The sequence below is a fragment of the Myiozetetes cayanensis genome, unplaced genomic scaffold (assembly GCF_022539395.1).
Source record: "Myiozetetes cayanensis isolate MyiCay16 unplaced genomic scaffold, myiCay2020 scf7, whole genome shotgun sequence".
In the NCBI taxonomy this organism is placed as follows: Eukaryota; Metazoa; Chordata; class Aves; order Passeriformes; family Tyrannidae; genus Myiozetetes; species Myiozetetes cayanensis.
Genome location: NW_026087964.1, coordinates 33028927 through 33046940, shown reverse-complemented (window position 1 = coordinate 33046940; position 18014 = coordinate 33028927). Strand labels below are relative to the sequence as shown.

Genomic DNA, 18014 nt, shown 5'->3' with positions numbered 1-18014 from the left:
CTAAATAAATCAACTATGGGTTATTTACAGCATCTCACTTGTGAGAGCACCTAAAAACTTACATATTTTATAATTATGGTATCAGTACCATATCTGTATATCACTTTCAAGTAAAATGAATGGATTTTTTTTTAAATGCAAGTAATTTCAACCACGCAAAGCATGTACTCTGATGTGAATTACAAATAGACATAACAAAAATTTTTAAATGATAGAGAAAAATGCCCTAAGATTTTTCTGCCTTACAGACCAGAGAATTCTACTAAAGTAAATACTGAATTGTATTTTAGTCATATACTGCAGTAACAATTTTCTACTTAACAGTTTTTCCTCTGTGTACACATTTCAACAGGATACGAGACAGCAACAACATAATTCTGGGGGAAAATTCAATTCTCAGTTTTATCAGGATTCTGCTCAAGTACAATGATTCTTGCTCTGCCCTCCTGCTCCTGATTTGCAGATTTTCACAGCTGCAGGAGCTTAGAAGAGCATAGGAATCTGCAATATATTGCCAGAATATACTGAGAGCCTTCTGGAAAGAACTGGCACAAGCTTTCTGAGATCATGGTTAGAAAAGACATTTTTATTTCCAGTGTTTCTGGCTACTCAGAGGGTAGGACTGTCCACTTTCTGCTACAACAATCAATAGTCCTCACTTCCAAGGCTGTCAGTCACAGGAATTTTTGAAACCTCTGCCTTAATGACTCCTGCTTATTCATGATCTTCAGACAGTGACATCTGCATCTCAGATCTCCACTTTTTCTCGCTGCTGCCTCCTTACAGGCACTCCAAAAATTCTCCAAATAGAAGTAACAGAGAAACTCATCTATTTCTTTTGGGGAATATTTTTACTGGATGAACCTGAGGAAAAGGTATGCCAGCTAAGAGACCTGGTAGATACCAGTTTCTTCATTTCACCTTTTCTTATGATCAGTTACCATGCCCTCACTCTCCTCAAACAGTAGCAAATTCCATGAGATGTGACCTCCAGATGTCACATGATGGGTTTTGCTCTGCCCCATGTGCAAAAGATTATCTACCCACCTGTAGATGCTTGCATAACTGAGCCTTGCATTCCTTCAAAATAAAGTGTTCCTTGAAAAATGTAACAAATATCACATCCAAAACCGCAGAGAAAAACAGGTATTGCTAAAATATAGAACTTAAAGAACAAAACCAAAAGATTTAAATACAGTTCCAAAGTTGCACCATGGATAATACCACATAAACTTTCAGTCCAAAGGACATTATTTCAGTCCTAAAAAGGATTTTACTTTCATTGCATATCACAATTTGTGAAATCCAGGTTACATTGAATTTGTAATAAAATTTGAGGGACTCTCTCACTGCAGTTCAAGGAGCTTTCTCATAGGTTTTAGAAAGACTAATTATCTTTTAAGTTTAGATTTAGATAGGGCAAACATTCCATTTAAGATTATGAGAAGACTGTGAACATCATCTAAGCATACCAATGGGAATTTGGCAATAATACAGTTTACAAACCCTGACCTTAAATCCTGGACCAACATTAACTTTCCTTAAGTTTACCAGCATACACCAAAAACAAAGACCTTGAAAAATTCTTCCATGCTGTGAACCTCTGCCAAAAGTAGTTCCCCTACTCACTGTGAATGAATTTGCCTCACTGAACAGATTTTCAGACAAGAAGATTTCATTTCTGGGACTCACACTGAGATTCAGTTCAATCAATAAGGTTATATGGAGAATTGTATCTGCCAAACCTATTCAGTTGTGTTTGGCATGTATCCCTGAGGCTGGCACTTGGTTTCCATTTCATTCTAAGATTAGACTTACTACAAATCTGCTGGTTGATATTCCAAACATTTTGGGAAGTATTCAGGAAATAATTTTCTAAATTTCAACCCTACAAGGCTGATACATAAATTTCCCAGATGTATCTCTATGGTGGAGAATGCACCTAATCCAGTAAAACCAGGCCTTTCCAGAGAGAAATTTCAATCAAGTTACCAGAAAGCAAATTCTGCATGTATTTTCAGATATTCCAGAAAGGCAACTACTGTGTCCTTAAGGCTTCCCTGATGATTTCTCTGCATGAGAAGCGTATGCCAGCTAAAGGAGAGTGTTGATGCATCCAGAAGAAATCACACTGTGCTGCAACTCCATGTTCTTGACAGATGACCGCCACATACTAAAGAGAGCCAACAGTGATGCATCATGTGGTTGGAATAAACTGGAAATTCATTCTACCTTACGTACAGCTTATATAAATATCAATTTATTTTTTTTTCCTAGAAGAGTACCTGAAATCATTAGCGGTCTGCAGCAGCACAACAAAATTTTAAGCAATTACATACACACATGCCAAATCCACATCAGGTTTCCTGCATTATCTATACACAGCTAACTTAGACTTGGATTTGTTTCTATCAAATTACTTCATGAAAAGGCATTGGAACCAGATGGAAATTCAGCTCACCTTTAAGGTCTGCAGTGTGTAATATGCAAAACATAACTGGAGTGCCAGGAATCTTTGATTCCCCAGGCATTTTTGATTCCCCATTCAGAGACAATTGCTCTCAAAGATAAATTGTTTTCTATAAACTACCAAATGAGTTTACAAAAGAGGGGGGAGAAAGGACAAATATTCATAAATTATGTCACACTCTTTGTACAGTTCCAAGATAAGCAAGAAATTAAGGTAAAGAGGTAGCTATTGCTGCATATCAGTTATTTGTTTAGACCAGATTTCCCCGACTATTGAGTAATCCAGAAGAAGTAACAGGGATTTGTGACATTTCTGTTTATACTAGCTAAACTTCTTCTGTGACACTTAATCAGTTAGGAATCTATAAATTAATATTTATTTACATATCTGAGAGGCAATAATTGACCTTGAGAAATGATGCTTACAAATGCTTATGCCAAAGATTCTTCTAAAACATAAAATATGTACCATTTTATATCACTAGTTGAGCAGGAAGACAAGGTTCTGAGCCTCTGGAAAATTTGGTCCATTAAGGGGAAGAAAGAGATAATATATACATGAGGAAGGGGTGTAAAGACCATCAGCAGGATGTCTCACTGAGTACTAATGATCTTTCCAAATGAATATTAATATGTTTAATCCCCTGCATGTCATCTTGTATTATATGTCCCACATTTTGTAATTATTATTTTATTAATATTAAAATAAAAATGTATGTGCCTAAAGCCAAAATCTTACCTACTACATAACGCAATGCACATCCATGTGCTCAGGCACCAGGATTTTTTCCTATCCAGCAAGTCCATGGACCAGTGATTTTGCACACCCAGCCAGCTATGAACAGTGTTCACACATGACTTGTGGGCCCTGAGCAATATAAAGACTGCTGGTGCTGTATGGGTACTTACCAAAACAGGGAGGATGAACACTGCTGAGAAGTAAGTATGAGGGACTTTGAAAATATCCTACTATGACAATGTTACTGGCACAGTAAGTTTTCACTAAATATGTGTTGTTTTCTCCAAAGAAATATTTTGGGGAAAGCCAGTCAAACTTGCGGTCATGCCAAATGACAGTTGTCACCCATTGAATGAAACAAATGAAGGAATTTCAAGAAAAAAGTTTAAACCTGAGAAGACCTGAAAGAGTGGACTGGCAATAAAATCAAAACACCAAAAGAAAAGGCATGAAAAAATGCTGAAATTACTGCTGTCGTTTGGTCAAGAAGGAAACAAAGTCAGATGAAAAGAAAAGAGGGAGAGCTTTATCATGATACAGCTCCATGAATATCTAGGAGCATTTTTTGTTATGATTCATTACCTGAGCACTTTATAATAACTTGTAGCCATAATGCCTGATTTAAGTGTTATAAATGATTTCTTATACTTGCAGAATTCATCCATTTAGTTCAAGTAAAATATTATTTCAGGGAATGGATAATGTCAAGGAATTCCTCACAAAATGCGCATGGAGAGTTTATAGCTTTTAAGGCCTTAGGTATTCTTAACTATATCCCCAGCACATCCTCCACAGTATAAAGCAAGTAAGAAAGTGGGACCTTGCTGGAGCTGCACAGGTCAGACAAAATCTGGGATCAGCAGCAGGGATCAAGAGAAGTGAAAGTGACTAGAATAAGGCTTGAGACACTCTGGAACTCAGTAAAATATTGGATACTTCCTTCACTCCCAGTGCTATGGAACTGAATGGAGGTACTGAAACAGCAAGGAGTCCACAAACCAATGCAGAGTGTTAAAACACACAAGTTGACTACAACTATTAGAGAACAAATGCTTGGTCTTTTGGAAGTCTTCATGTCATATTCAGGTTGAGAAAAAGCATATTATAAATTAATTATAAAACCAAAACCAACAAGAAGACTAACTTCGTGCAGATTGTATTTCTGCACCACCTTCCTCTTTTCTGATTCTACTGGTTTCCAGTGATTTGGAACTGGAAAGTGAATATTTGCATAGAAGGAGAAAAACATGGTAATTTCTCACATTCATAATGAAGAAAAAAAATTTCTAGCCTATGAAGCTAAGGTAAGGTATCAAACATAACTTATGAAAAGTTAATCCTGACCTCTTGCGTGGCATCAAACTTTTGAGCCACTTGACCAAACAACATCTTAGGAAACAAGCTGTACAAAATGAAATCCATTCTCTTCCACATTAAAAGCAAGAAAGCAAATCTTCTGCCTCACATGTGAAAGTATTTTTTTCTTTCTTTTTTTAAAAAGACTTTTATGAGCTATAATTCCTGTGGTATTTAGTGGAGAAAAGAGAGGAAGGGGAAAATCAAGGCCCATTTTTGTTTCAAATTTCTAAAAGAAAAATATAATTAAAAATCAAGTGATTAAATCTTAGGATTTGGAACTAAGTTTTTCTTCTTAAAAAAAGAGTAATTAATTTTACCTACCCTTCCTAATATGGTTTTATTTTCTCCTTATCCCTTCATACTGTTCCAAAAGCTTTTCATAGATCCTTTAACCTTTTTTATGAAAATTAATTCATTTTCCTTTTGTGCTCTCCTTACTTTCTTCATTTCCAGTTTAACTAATGCTGACATATTACTTTGTTGCTTTCCTTTTCTTTTGGTAGCTATTTTTTTTTTCTCATCCTTACATCTTTAACTGCATCATGAAGGCACATGGATTTTTTTCTGCTTCTTTCATTATGTTCACTTGAAGATGTGATCAGTCATGCTTTAACCAGTGTGCTTTTTAAGACTGCTCAGCTGTGTTTCATTTTGGCAGAATTTTCTTACCCATTTTTCACTTTACTAAATAAATCTCTCAGTTCCTTTAAAATTTGCTTTCCCAAATTCTAAAATTCCTGTGTGGATATATGCTATTAGAGCTTTTGCATACAGGCTGAATCCAAGAAGGCTGCTGACACTAGTATTAAATGTCCTAATTTCATAAAATTTCTGGTAACTCATAAGAGTTTATTTTCTTATTTTATTTTTTTTTGTAATTGACTCTTCTATGGCATTTAAATCCCCCAAAAGTATTGTACCTTAGGAAAAACAAATGCTCAATCATACTACAGATACTCAATCATAGTACGTATGTTGAAAACACGATATACACTAATAATGTCATGCAAATGCATTTTAACTAAAAATAACCATGAAATAAATATGCAAATAAAAGGAGAGCATAATATATTTTTAGTGAACAAATAGGAATTTAATTTCTCATTCACAAATTATTTTTTGGGGAGCTTTTGTGTTATTATTCAGATAGTACCATTATTATGCTTGGCACTCTACAGATGTCTCCAAAAATGAGGTCACTGCCTTGAAGAGCTTATAATTAACCCCCCTGTGAATTATATACAGAGTAAGTGAGGATAGTATATCTGTCTGCCTGTGAGCTATATAGGCAGCATTATTCAGGGTTACATATTACATATTTATATTACTTTGGGTTCCAGTTTGTATGTTATCTGACATGAAAATAAAAACAAGTGAACGGTGGACGATTTAAGAAACAATTCTAGCCAGATTACTGTTTTCTCATTTGCTTTTTCATAGATGTAAGCAAAGTGAATGGGTTACCAAGACAACCATTTCATAAAATCAGATTGTCAAAATCTGTTAGGAAACAAGTAGTCTATAATATGAGCCTTTGGCTAAATGAAGTCATCTGATCTGATATAACTCTAAAATTACCTCATTTTCAATTAAAACAAGTTGCACCCATTTGGTCTCTGAACGTTGACCACTATCATAGTCTGCAATTCTCATTCTCCAAATAAATAGTCAAAATCTAGGGAACAGATTCAGTAACCCTTTTCCCTTCTGTATTCTTCAATACTCATTTTCATTGTGCTGAACACCATAACTGAAAGCACACTTCTGCAGAGCTAGCATAAAAAGGTTAACATTTTCCCAGCCAAAAAGCTGAACTGAGGAGAGTGTTTAGTATTCACAATATCACTTCTATCCTTCCTTGCCCTGTCTAGGCAACTAGAGAGTTAGATCCTGTGTATATAAACCAGAGAGAATATAGTGAGAGAAGAATAAAGGCTTTTCAATTTCCACTTATTTTTGTCACTCAATTTTCACTTCTTTTTTTGAAGTTCTCACATCTAAAAGAAGCATAAATTTTTCACTTGCCAATACTACGAACTTGCAATCTGTATTACTATCAAATTAATGATGTACTAAGAACATCACAAGCAATCTCCCAGGGACTGTATATCCTTTTTGTGACACTAGTTCTATGTGTTGACATTGTTACAACGGGGAAGAAAAATAATTATAATAATAAGAAAAAAGCACTAAAGTTTATTTCTCTTTGTTTATATATGGAATATGTGTTTTGCATGCATGTAAAGAGCATTTTGTATATTAAAACACAGAAATACACACATAGTTCTTTAAAAATATATGCTGCTTATTTCACATTGCTTTTCCTATAAAAAAAAATATTTAAACTTAACTAAGCTTCTGAAATGTCCTGCTTTTTCTTTTGGTAGATTTCTAGAATCTCTGGAAAACACTAAGAGCTCCAGATGGAAGAATTTTTTGAAAAGCTTGATTCAAGAGACTTCTGAATTTTGGCAGATAAATGCTGCATATGTTGTGTGGAGGTGATCTCCTGTGGGGAACAGGAAGATGATCTCTTAATGCACACCAACTGTCATAAGGCTGAAAAGAATATGCATGTATTGTGCAAAGATACTTATCAAAATTTCAAACCCCTGTTTTCCACTGCAAAAGCTAAAATAAATCTTAAAAGTGAACTGTCATGTTCTTTAGGGGATGAATTAAACATGCTGTTAAGAGTATACACCACTGGGAAAAAAAAAAAAAAGTGGTCCTTTTTAACCCATATTTATATAACTCTCTTTAAAAATACACACTTCCAAAAGGATGTTTTATTGATAGAAAAAAAAAAAACCCTGAGCACACCAGCATCACATACAATAATCCAGCTGATATTTTCAGTCTAAGTGAAGGTACAATTCTAAACCAAAATAACCAGACTAAACAAAATAATTAACTAGTATAAAAAGCTAATTCTGTTTAAACAGTGGCAGTACACTAACCTCTCCACTTAAAAGGTTTACTGATTTAGATATCTGTAGTGCTTTCATTTCAGATTTTCAGATCTGTGGCCTAATTATGCAAAAAAAAAAATCACAGAAAGAAAGTGAATTCATCATTTCCTGTCTGACTTTTCTGCAGCAAAAAACCAAAGACCTTCCAATGGGACAAAAACAGGTTTAGAACTAATTCAGTTGTGCCACTTGTTGACAATATACATAAAGTTCCCTCTTCATCCAATAGGTCAAGTCTTTATACCAGTATAACATTATAACAGTGTTTTTCTTACTAACCAATGAATACTCTTACAGGGTGTGGGAGAAGTAGAATCCATATTGCAAATGGGGATCTCAGTGCTCACAAGGAAATATTAGTCCCCAGAGGGCCACCTAACTCTTTCTACTGCTCTGTAAACTCTTTTAGTACAGTCACTAAGTCCTTCCCTGTTCTGCGGAGCCACACACAAGATTGGCAAATAGCTTTTAAAATGCTAAAATCATTAACATTTAACAGAGAAAACCCTGCCACAAAATGGCCTTGAAAACATGGCTTATACCCCACAGGGAGACTAAACACACCTCCCTCAGGCTATTAAGTGAAGCCTGTGCAATACCATTCTTTCTTAGCAAGATGAACTATATTTACAACACAAAACCCAAACATAAAAAAGTTGGAGAATTCTTATATAGCAGCCAAGGTCCCATGAGCTATTTCATGGGACATAGAAACTCATTAAGGCAAACAGCCTCAATATTTTCTTTGCATACCACAATATTGTGGAATGGAAAGTAGGCAGCAAAAGCTTTCACATCAATTTATTTTCTTAAAGAATGCATTGAAAACTTCTAGATTACAAATAATCTAAATAATTCTTTATAAACAGACACAATTCATGCATATACTGTCTCACCTTTGAATGTGAAGGGTACAGAAAATGGAAAAATAGGTGCCCATAGGAAAAACTGCCCCTACATTTGTTTGAAGTTAGTGTAAGGAAGAAGTCTCATGGAGGAGGTTCCTTATTGTACACATTGAAAATTAATTATTCAAGTTTTAGACCATGTCTTAGATTATTTTTCACACATAAAAAAGAAAATATTGTTGTAATAGTAAATGGAATTCTTTAACAAAATATTCCCCAAATTTAGAATAAATATTTTTTCAGAAACTAATTTTATGTTGAGAAACAATACACAGTGCCTTGATGTAAGTGGTTGAGGTTTAGTATCTTTAGCACCTTCAATCTCCTATTAAAACTCATTATGAAATAAGTTTGGTCAGCGTGTTTTGATGAGGAATCATGAAACACATTAAGTTTTGAAAGAAGAAAGTGCCCATAACTGGCAATTATACTAGAATTAGGAGGTTATGAGGGAGATCCAATGGAAGAACTCAGCCATTTACGCCAGAACAGATCTAAAAGCTACACACGTAAAAAATTCCAAGCAGCTTTAAAAAACGTAGTGTAAAACAGGCCCAGCTGTTGATTTGGTTCCCAGGATGGCCTGTACAGCTCAGAGGGATCTATCAGGGGCCATAACTTATGACTGGTGAAAAAACCATGTCCCAAAAGGCAAAGCTTGGGAAATACTTCTGTAATGGCTGCAGGGCAGTGTATAACCATAGAATAAGGAGCTCTGCTACCCCAAAGGTTTTACTAGAAATCTTAACACCCTAGTCTTCTATTCCCTAGTATAGAAAAAGGGCTTACTGTGAGGGACATTGCTTATACAGGAAGGATAAAATAATCTGGAAAACAGTTCAACAACAAATTATCTCTTTCATAAAATCATTTTAGTATCTACAAGGAAAAAGAATTATCACCAAATAAAATTTTTAAAATAAAAATAATTAAATAGTATTTACATATAATCATTTAACAACTAGATATATTTGACAACTTTATTAAATAGACCAGAACAGGCATTTTTCATTGAATCTTACCTACATCAGTACCAATGCATGGCATTTAAGTACATTAACCCCATTTAACTACAGCTCAAATGGTATTTTCTAAGTGGGAATCTCGTATATTTTACACTATTCAAAGGAAATTAATGTAATTTCCTTAAGAAATGCCAAGATTATTTTTGAAAAGCCAAAAGCCTCTTTTTAAATCATTTAATAATAAAACTTTGTTGTATGCAGTTAATTTCTAAAGCATTTTGAGCCTTTAATACAATTTGTAATAAACAATAATTAGATCCCAATTACAGATTATTTTAAAATTAGGAAAAAAGAAACTGAAATAAATCCTTTAATTCAGAAGCCATTTGATTAACCCATCCACATATTTGCTCAAAAATCAAAGCAATTGTTCTATACATTCAAGTTTACTTTTTTATAAAATTGATATCTAATAACATATCTAATGTAATACTTTGGAGACAATTTTTAACTGAGGTTGAGTAAAAAACTCCTTGTACTCAATTTATGACTTTTTTATGGTCCCAAACTTTTGCAATTTGTTCTTCTGGAAGCATTGGATGATAAGACTCACAAACATATGCACTAGTACTTTTATCCCTGGTTATATTGGGATTTTATATTACCATGATTGTCTTGAGAATATTTTGGCTTACTACTGTTGAAATATCCAGTAGAGGGATACTCTTTTACTCAGAGGAAAAAAGAAATTAGTCTGAAAGCCAGACAAAATTTTATTTATTCCTTCAAAATAAGGAATAAAACTACCACATATTGAATACTGTTCATCTGCTAAGTTCTGGCAAAACTTTATTTTTCAATAATACTGACATGTTAGTTCAGAAAGAAACTGTTCCACATGAGTTGAAAATGCAACCTTCATTAGGCAATTCTCACATCCTTAGGCTCCTGGCACATTATCCAGCAATGATCTTTTTTTTATTTTATTTTTTTTTTAACTTAGAAGACAAAGATTTAGTGATATAAGACATCCAGAGAATCAAAGGATGGCCTGGGTTGGAAGGGACCTTACGGAGCATCTAGTTCCAAACACTCTGCCATGGGCAGTGACACCTTCCACTAGACCTGGTTATTCAGAAGCCCATTCAACCTAGAGTTCAACACTTTCAGGGATAGGGCATCCACAACTTCTCTGGACAACCCGTTCCAGTGCCTCACCACCCTCACAGTAAGGATTTTTTCCTAATATCAAATTTAAACCTACTCTCTTTCAGTTTGAATTCATTCCCTCTTGCACTGTCACTACATGCACTTGTAAAAAGTCTTCTCTGGCTTTCTTGTAGGTTATTTTCAGGTATTGGAAAGCCACAATTAGGTCATCCTGAAGCCTTCTCTTCTCCAGGCTGAACAACCCCAAGTTACTCCATCCCTCTAATCATTTCAGTGGCTCTCCTCTGGACTTGCTCCAACATGTCCATGTCCTTCTTGCGTTGAAGAACTCAGAGCCGGATACAATTCTCCAGGTAGGGTCCCACCAGAGTGGAGCAGAAGGGAGTAGAAGAGGATTATCATTTCCCTCGATCTGCAGGTCATGCTGCTTTTCATGCAGCCCAGGATGCAACTGGCTTTCGGAGCTGCGAGTGCAAATTTCTGGCTCACATCCAGTCTCTCATTCAGAAGCACCCCCAAGTCCTTCTCAGCAGGGCTGCTTTCGGTATGTTCATCCCCTGGCCTGGATTGACACTGGGGGCTGCCCTTGTGCAGCACCTTGCACTTGATCTGGGTTAAATCTCATGAGATTCCCACAGACCCACTTCTAGAGCTTATCAAAGTCCCTCTGGACTCCCTTCCATCCTTCAGCTGTGTCAACCACACCACTCAGCTTGGTGTCACCTGCAAATTTGCTGAGGGTGCACTCGATTCCTTTGTCTATGGCATTAACAAAGGCATTAAATACTGGTCCCTGTAGGGACCCCTGAGTGACCACTTGTTACTGATGTATATCAGGACTCTGAGTCATTGATCACAACCAGCTCCTTATCCACCTAACAGTCCACCAATTAAATCCTTCTCTCTCCAACTAAGAGAGAAGGAAGTTGGGGTGACAAACAAAGGCTTCACAGAAATACAGATAAATGACATCTATAGTCACTCATTTAGTCCACTGATTTAGTCACTCCATCACAGAATACCAGTAGATTGGTCAAGCAGGACTTGCCCTTGGTGAAGCCGTGTTGGTTGTCCCAAGTCACCTTCCTGTTGTCCATGTGCCTTGGCATAGCTTCTAGGAGGATCTGTTCCATGATCTTCCCAAGCACAGAGGTGAGGCTAAGAGGTTGGTATTTCCTAGAGTCCTCTTTTCTACCCTTTTTAAAGACAAGAACAATTTTTCCAGTCATCTGAGTCTTTACCTGACTGCCATGACTTTTCAAAAATCATAGAGAGTGTCTTGGCAACTACATCAGCCAATTCTCTCAGGGCTCTGGGATGCATCTCATCAGGTCCCACAGACTGGTACATTCAGGTTTCTCAGGTGATTGTGAACCAGACCTTTATTTACAATGGGAATTACTTTTCTCCCCCAGTCCCCATCCTTCTGTCCATCCACTCGAGAGATGTGGGAGGAGGGTTGCTACTGAAGACAGAGGCAAAAAATTTGTTGAGTACCTCAGCCTTTTCCTCAATATGAGCAAGTTTTGCCATTTGTACTCTATAAACTGAATCCAGGGAAAGACACAGACAGCATTGCCTTCTGATACCCCAACAAGCACTGAAATTCTAAATCACCTACTATTGTGTATTTTAGGAACAATTTACATACTATAAGACATAAAAACAAATAAAGTTTCTCATTCAAGAGGGGATACTTAAGCTTCAATAAAGCACTGAACTTGCAAAATTCAAGCTTAAAATTATTAAAGAGCTAACCTTAAAAGTAACAAAAAAGCATTAAGTCTTTGTTCAAAATATTTAAAAGATTTTAAGGTTATATGTAAGTTATAGAAAAAAAATATAAATCTGGGCATCTTTTTGTATAACTTGGTGCATTCCCGTGTATTTAACTGCAGTATGATCATACTCTTTTTATTCTCTAAGGTTTTTTACTTTCTGTGGCCAAATATTTAGTTGTCTTAAGTAATACAACACAAGAATTTATTTTTTTAATTAGCTACACCATACAATGCAAGTTAATATACAAAAGAAATGAGAAAACCATATCACATCTTCTTCATGTAACTCATACAAAACTAGGTATTTATCATGACACTTGGCATACAAATTAGTGACTCGGCTCGTGAGGAACACAAAGGAGGTAAATCCAGATGGGGCTGGAAAAATAGTATGATTTGGACTAATCAGCACAGTGCAGAAAACTGAACCAATTTAGATTGGTTCCAAAAAAAAGACAAACATGAAAAATATTTCTGCAATGCCTTACCTTAGTTTGTGTATAACTTACTCAGGTGCAGATGCTGGAAACGTTACAAGTATAGGTTTTAAAAAATGGTAAAGAACTGTCTGTGAATAAATAATCTTCTCTGTTATACTACAGACAGACTTTCCTTCAAGGTTGAAATATTAAGTTATCTTCTCTCCCTCACGGGTTTCCCTCTGGAAACCTCTGAAATGGACATTATAGTAGTACCACTAGAAGAATACTACTAGACGATAAGTACTACTATTCAGTTGCAACTTGGTGTCTTCAAGTTCAGATATGAATTATACCATCTAGAGTCCTAATACGCTATGGAAACCACAGATGAGTTAGCTACTGAAATGTACAGCTCTCATCTGGAAAGTTAAATATAGACTTTTATCCTCCTCACAATATATTTAGACCTATGTTTTCCACATACAGATAATTAATGCTGGGGGCGGGGACTTTACCCTCCACTTCATTCTAACCACTCAGTTGCCACTGCCACACCATCCAACCAGGATACATCTGTGTTTTCTTAATAAAATACTTATAAAATCACAGAATCATATAAAAGCTGATTCTGATTCTAACAAACAACTGCCAGCGAGTACTGTATTTTTAAGAAGTAGCACCCAGCTGACTGAAAATTGTGCTTAAAACTGTTTTTGAATGTGTCTAAAAGAGCTGGCCAAGCACACAACAAAAAAAATAACCAAGACTAGAGTCATATAGCAGCAGTAGTACTTGCACTAGAAGTCCTTGCAAAGACAAGCAATCTTTCTGGGTCTCAGAAGTGTCACTGTAATGATTATTGACATGAAAAGAATGTGAAGAGGTAGCTCTTAAAGAATAAGCCCCAAATGCAAATTGGTTTTGTCTTGAATGAGCTGCTGCCCATATGAAGCTGAAATATATGCATAGTAGCTTTATCACATGCTAACACAGACAGAACACCAGACATGCTAATGCATAAGACCTGACTAGTACTTGACTTTACAGTTCAAATGAAATAGACAGGATTTAAATGGATTATATCATAAGCACACTGTGCATAGGGAATCCCTTCAAAACCTTCCTAGCATGAAGCCACTTTCAGGTAAAAAATATTCCTTCTTACTAGTAAGCCCTGAAAAGTCAAACCAGATAAATATATTCAATAATTTGTCATGCCAGGCATTTCAAATATCAACAAATTTAGCATGCTCACACTGAGAAGCTTTGTGTTAGTACTGAAGTTTTTAATAAGGGCAAAGTCATATATGTACAAATGTAACATAGAGCATTTGAAAGTGAAAAGTACATCACTGTCTACCATAAATAACTACTACATATGTACTAAACCACAACTCATATAAAACCAAAACACCTGAAATACGTATCTAACAATAGTACGCATACACTGAATGTCTGGTTAATTGTGATTAAAAAGGCATGCTGATAGGTTCACCACCAAATGTTCCACAACACTGCGTTACCTAGAATATTTGTAGGAGGAAGACAGTGAATAAACAGGGTTAGGTACCTGTAACAGTAACGTTTTCATAAACATTACTTTGCACCTGTGAATCTCTTCTGCCTCACATCCAACATATGTGTTTTCTTTACCTTCATCATCAAATTATTTCCTTCAAGTGACTTGTAGGACGAACATTTATTTTTTCTGTGATCGTAACGCTTGATAGACCTGCTAAGCAGAGGAGTGATGACTGGCTACATGCAGCAGAGCATGGTGCAGTCAAGGCTACCACAGTCTGACTTACATTTGTGTGTCTGGTTAGACAGGTTTCTGACACCTCAAGGCTCAGAGGTCTATACTCTTCTTCAGTATACACAAATTACTAAATGAAAATAAGGCCGAGAGATTCTTTAAATCTTACTTGCCTAGACTGTTTATTTTAGCTTTCACATTTAAAATTATGGTAGAATGTAACTGTGTAGGTAGGAGGGATGCCTAGAAGAGAGATACTTCAGATACCCTCCAGAAATACATGTTTCTACTACAGAATGAAGGATTATGCTCACACTAAACGTGGCTTAAGAAACTTAAGTAAAATTTAAGTAGCAGCTTTCTTACTGAAAATTAATTGACAGCCATGACCCCAAAAGAACAGCAGTTTTTGAACTAGAAGAAACCACTGACAGTTAAACAACTCTAAAGGCATGACACAGAAGCATGGTATAGAACACTCTTAGTGGAGATGACTGTATCAACAGAAAAAGCAACTTAAAAAACTGCATTTGATTCTCCTCTGTGTAAGTACAAATCATCATCATATGCAGCAGTTTTGTATTGGTAAGGACAAGAAAGGTTATCAGTTATCAGAGAGACAATCCAAACTTCTTAGAAAAAAATTCAAATGTGGAAGTCAGTATGATTATCAATCACCATGCAACCCTGTCTATTTAGATGTCAATACATCTGTCACAGCTCTGTACTGCAAGTGCATTTACAGAAATTTTAATTTGATCATATACAATGAAAAGAACAGAAAAAAACAAATATTAAAATAAAAATCAATACAGAGAAAGAATAAGTCAGTCTGAGAAAGAAGTCCAGGTTCAGATTTCAGGACAACTAGCTGAAACAAAGTATTTTTGAGCAGAAAACTATTTCTGACTGCACAAGCCAAATTAAAAGTTAATGGACTTGTCTTTGGTCTTGCATAGTTATTGCATAGACAAAAACAAGTGGAAACAAAAGGCTTTTTTGTCATATTTTTGTTTCACAATTTAGAAAAAAAAATTAAAAGCAAAAGACTTCATTAAACCACAGATTTTTGTCTAAACTCTCCAAACAAATCAGTTGCCAATGTCTCTATTAGCCTGCTTCAGAGTGATTTAAGTCTGTGTCCATGACTTCGTTATGTGGTAAAGATTAAGGTTACTTGGCTGCTGGCTTTTTTAAGTCAATAAAGACAAACAAATCAAGGATCACTCGTGGCATATTTCTCATCAGACTAATAGACTGGGTTAAGGAACGGGTTTGAGACTTGGACACTGATGGAGTAGAGATTAATTCAGTTAGGAAAGTGCAAGGTGGACTCGAGAGGAAGTATGTTTTTCAGCATTAGCTTCTCGAATCAGTTAACACAGGGAAGCAAGCACTCTGAACTGAGTACTAAAGCAGTGCTATGCTGCAATAACCAAGGGCAAGAGAATAAAATTCATTTCAAATCAACAAAAAAAAAACAACCCTCAAACCCCAAACCCCTAGCCACTGTCTTAAGAACTAAGTTCCCCAAAAATTTCCTTTTCTCAGTTCTGCTTAATAAAAAAATAGGAGAGTAAGCAAAACACCACTGCAATACTGAAGCTACAATACTAAAGCTGCAATACAAACCTAGCAGTAAAAAGTTAAAATTTTGAGTTTCATAGCAGTTTCTGTAAAGTTCTCTCAGCCTTTCCTCATAGGAAAGTAGCTCCAGCCCTCTGGTAACTTAACGGCCCTTCCCTGGACTTGTTCCAACAGGTCCATCTTTTTCTTGTGTTGAGGGTGCCAGAGCTGGACAGTTTTCCAGATGGGGTCTCATAAGAGAAGAGCACACTTCTTTCGATGTACTCCAGGATGTAGTTTGCTTTCTGGGCTGCAAGTGCACATTGCCAAGCCACACCAAGCTCCTTATCCACAAATTATTTGCCTTCAATACATTAATAAGTCATTGTACTCTTGGAAAATTGTTTTTTCTGTACCATCTTTATCATATGTTTTTTATTAGCAAACTAGTCATCTTCAGTTTAATTAACTTGGGAGCTTCTTTATATTTTCTGGACACTCAGGGTAAAAGGAAGGTATATATTAAATACTAATAGGTCAAATAATGTTTAAGTTGATCAGTGTAGCTGAAGTACTCTAGTCAGGGAGAAGATTGATTCTGGCCACCAGGGATGGGGTAACCCTGGATTTACGTACAGACTGGGTAATGAGAGGTTGGAGAGCAGCACTGTGAAAAGGGACCTGGGTGTCCTGGTTGACTGTAAGTTGAATATGAGTCAGCAGTGCCCTGGCAACCAGGAGGGCCAACATCATCCTGAGGGGTATTAGGCAACACTGGTCAAAAAAGGTGATTGTCCTGCTCTACTCTGCACTACTGTGGCCTCACTTTGAGTTCTGTGTAGTTTTGAGGGGGGACCTCATCACAAGTCCTCATGAGGGGAAATGGAAGGGCAGGCATTGTTCCTTTCTCTGTGGTGACCACCAATAGGACCTGAGGGAACAGCATGAAGCTGTGTCAGGTGAGGTTTAGGTTGGATATTAGGAAAAGGTTCTTCATCCACTGCATGTTTGGGCACTGGAACAGGCTCCCCAGGGAACTGGTCACAGCACCAAACCTGACTGAGTTTGAGAACAGTTTGGACAATGCTCTCAGGCATAGGGTGGGATTCTTGGGGCTGGTCCTTGGGCAGGGCCAGGAATTGGACTTCAGTGGACTTGTGGGTCCCTTTCAACTCAGCATGTTCTGTGATTCTATGAAAAGTCATATACAGAGGTATGAACCCAGGTGGAGAGAATTATGCCAACATAAAATAAGTAAGAAAATAAATAAATAAATAAATAAATAAATCTTCCATCAGAAAGCTATGAGATGTAGTTGCAATAATATAAAACAGACATTTAAAATATTCATCCTGTTTCATGTTGGTTTAGTTCTTTTGTAAGCTCAGTATGAGTTATGGTTGTTAACTAATCTGTTTTCTTCAGGATTTCTTCCTTGTCCTATTTAATACCAGTTATGAGAAATGCATCAGAAAGTGATTTGGATCACTGTTTCTCTAGGTTTTTTATGCACTCATAACAATGAGACAATGGATTAGGACAATTTAAAATTTATGCAACTTTGTTACTTTTATTACATTTCACAGAAATATTCAAGCCTTTTTAATGAATCCTTCCTTTGCTAATGATATATAAATAAAACAACTTCAAACATGGAAGACATCAGAACAAAGCATTTCACTGTTTCCTTTGTGATGTCTCACTCATTACATAAGCTTCATTTTGCCCCCAACACATTCATCCTAAATCATCTTCCATTAACTATAATAAGCTAGTACTTTTATTTTTCTTTCAAATATCTCAAAGGAAAAAAAAATCATTTTAGGACACCTAATATTTGCATAGGAATTTGTCAGCTACATGCTTTATCTTCATCTTTCACATCTTTTTATTTGCCACAATATTTA

At 36.0% G+C, this 18014-nt stretch overlaps 1 protein-coding gene across 1 annotated transcript in view; it reads right to left on the bottom strand.

Annotated features, from left to right (window-relative positions):
- Positions 1-18014, bottom strand: part of GPM6A (glycoprotein M6A) — a 114465-nt gene that overhangs the window by 65117 nt on the left and 31334 nt on the right. The gene's annotated exons all lie outside the window — the stretch shown is intronic.